At 39.9% G+C, this 3,121-nt stretch overlaps 1 protein-coding gene across 1 annotated transcript in view; it reads left to right on the plus strand.

Annotated features, from left to right (window-relative positions):
* LOC120571915 (tissue alpha-L-fucosidase-like) overlaps positions 1-787 on the plus strand; it is a 7,104-nt gene extending 6,317 nt beyond the window's left edge. The window contains exon 7 of the mRNA XM_039821062.1: positions 1-787. This exon is cut by the window's left edge and continues 166 nt beyond it. The gene's annotated coding sequence lies outside the window, so the exon portion shown is untranslated.
* Positions 788-3,121: the final 2,334 nt, after the last annotated feature.

Raw genomic sequence — 3,121 nt, forward strand, 5'->3', positions numbered from 1 at the left:
GCTTTAGGTCGAGGGACATGTCTGTTACACTTTACTGTACTGTGTGTGTGCAATTGTAAATTAAGTAATCAATGGGATTTAAGTGGGATTTTACTGTGCATTTAGTATGCACCGTAATATTAAAAGGCTGTCACCTTTTCAATGAATCTGAATGATGAAATGTCATGTTTGAAGTCATTGAAAAAGGTACTGCTATTAGGTAATCACTGTCATTTCTCCTTATTGAGCTCCTATGTTCACTTATCCTGTGTTCTAGTGAACATGATGAATTACCTTCATTTTTTTTCCAGTAAGGATGAGTGAAGTGGTTACATTTGACCGTATTGTTGCACTGAGCACATCATCTGCATTTGTAACATCCATTTGAAAGACGTTTCAACAAATCCTGTGTAGGCTACTCTTTTTCACAGATTTTTACATCCGCACATAAAAGACTTTTTAAGATTCTTATCTTTGTGATAAACTAGTAATGGCTCTTTTAAATCTTTCAAATATTGCAGAGTCTGAATGTAATATGTGCCAATGTAAATTTTTTTTTTTTATGATGGAGTCCAATATGTGACAGTTGGGTATAAGTATAACAAACCTGATTGTATGTTTATTTTTCTGTGAGGAATTATTTTGTAATCGTTTGTTTCTTGATTTTGCCAAGACCATATGATAGGCTTCTTCCACCATCGCCTGGATGGCCCTGTTCTCTGTAATGTCATTGTACATTAATCAATTGAATCAAAAACGGGACTCACAGTGATATTAAAAGGTTGTCAAAATAAACAATCAAACATTGTATGATTTTTTTTTTTTTTTTTTTTGGAAGAACAGGGCACCTTAGGGGAAAAAAAATCACAAGTGTTTTTTTGCCTTATTAGAGGCAGTAGCCAGAGATGGGAAGTAACGAAGTACAAATACTTCGTTACTGTACTTAAGTAGATTTTTTGGATATTTCTACTTTACTTTACTATTTTTTTTTGTGGCGACTTTTTACTCCTTACATTTTAACACGAATATCGGCACTTTCTACTCCTTAAATTTTAAAAATTGGCTCGTTACTTTAGTTTTGTACAAGAGGTCGTAATGTCGGAGAATAGCGCGGACACGCGCCTCAGACCGCGAGCGGCAAATAATTGCAGCTTGATGGTGGTAACGTTAGCACTAGTAGTATGGACGGCGACATGATTGAAAATGAAGAAAACAGAGATCCCAGAGATTAGGCAGACAAGCAGCAAGACATTCCCAATCATCCCTGGCCTTATCTGAGAGAGATGTTTGAGATAGGCTAGGAGGCATCAAGTATGACTCCTGGCCAATGTGCTGTGTAACTCTAAAAGTATGGGGAACTTCTTAATTAATCTATGTTTAGTAATTCATATTGTATCCTTTATTTTCTTTCTATATTTGAGCACACACACATACATGTAGATTCCTTTAAATGTTAAGGGGACGATTAAAAAAGAGAAACTGGATCTGTGAATTCTCACAGAATCACAATTGAATTCATATCTTGCTACTCAGTCAGAATCTTATTAAGCTGGAGTCCCAGTCTCTGTCACAATAATCATATATGTGATGTTTGGCAGACATCCATTTAAAATGTAGACAATGGCATATAAAGAGCCTGGTTTTTATGTCCACTGAAGTTTCTCATCTTGAACTCTAGTAACGTGTGTGGTCCAGGTAGCTTTGCATAAAAAGTGGTTGTCATTCGCAAGGCTACTTTTGCTTTTATACTTTAAGTACATTTCAAAGCCTGTACTTTGTTACTTTTACTTAAGTAAAGAAGTTAAATCAGTACTTCTACACAAGTATCTGTACTTCTACTTAAGTACGGGAAGTGAGTACTTTTGCCATCTCTGGCAGTAGCAGATATAAAACCAAACTTTTTGTGTGCAGCACATGTATAACAGCTGCCACCAAATGTTGAGTGTTTGGCATTACATGTTCATTCCTATTTTACTTTAAGTTTGCAGAATTGTTTATCGTACATGTTTAAAAAGTGGTGGTGACGGCCTGCACCTGTAAAATACATATTCTTGATCAAATATAACCAAAAATGGTCGAAGAAGAAATCACGATGCCAACTGAGGGCATACATTAATACATCCATGACTGAGGAGGGCGACCGTAGAGTACACTGTGCCAAAAACCACAGAAGAAGAGCGAATGTAAGCCGTTCCATGGTGGGATCATAGACAGTATATGGGGTGGGATAGTTTTGTTTTTAGCAGAAAGCGAGTATCCGCGGTGCTTCTTAAAGTCATATGTCAATGCTTAAAGTCTCTGTTGGACTTAAACGGTGACCCATGGGGAAGTCGCGAGATTTAAGTGAGTTTGAGCGGGGTATGATAGTGGGAGCCCGACGCGCCGGCTGCAGCATCTCGGAAACGGTGAACGGGCTGGGCTTTTCCAAGACCGCAGTGTCTCGGGTTTACAGGGAATGGTGTGAGACGCAGAAGACCTCGAGTCAGCGGGGGTCGTGTGGGAGAAAACGCCTCGTCGACGACAGTGGCGAGAGGACGATGGAGAGAGTGGTGGAAGCTAACAACAATGCGACGGTGGTGCAGATCCAGGCTCTGTACAACAGCAGCAGCGGGCAGGAGAAGCCCATCTCACTCAGGACTACCCGGCGAACCTTGAAGCGGCTCGGTTACAGCCACAGGCCTCAGCGGCTGGACTCGACACTCGTCCTGGCCGGGCTGGACGCGGTAGCTGTGTACACATCCTGCGAAGAACAGCTGGAGACCTCCACGGACCCTGTGTGCAGCGTCGAGAATGACCCGGCATGATAACGTTAGTAGAGAACTGGATACATTGCAAAGATAACGTCCTGTTCATTCCAAAGAAAAATTAACGTTGCTCACTGGGCGCTTTCTTTTCTTTGAAGAACAATCTACAGAGCTATGTGCAATGTTGTACTGTAGCTAAGTTAGTGATTTTCTCATATCAACGTCTATCCAGAATATTGTTGGCTAGTTTAAATACATTCATAGTTTATACATATGAATAAGTTCCCATGCAGTTTATTTGTTAAATAAAGTTGTAATAAAAAACAAAACAGACAGACGGTATTTGCACTTTGTCACGTGATAATTCATGTGACTAGTCATACGATGGGAAATAGGCT

This window comes from Perca fluviatilis, chromosome 13, assembly GCF_010015445.1.
Source record: "Perca fluviatilis chromosome 13, GENO_Pfluv_1.0, whole genome shotgun sequence".
NCBI classification, from domain to species: Eukaryota; Metazoa; Chordata; class Actinopteri; order Perciformes; family Percidae; genus Perca; species Perca fluviatilis.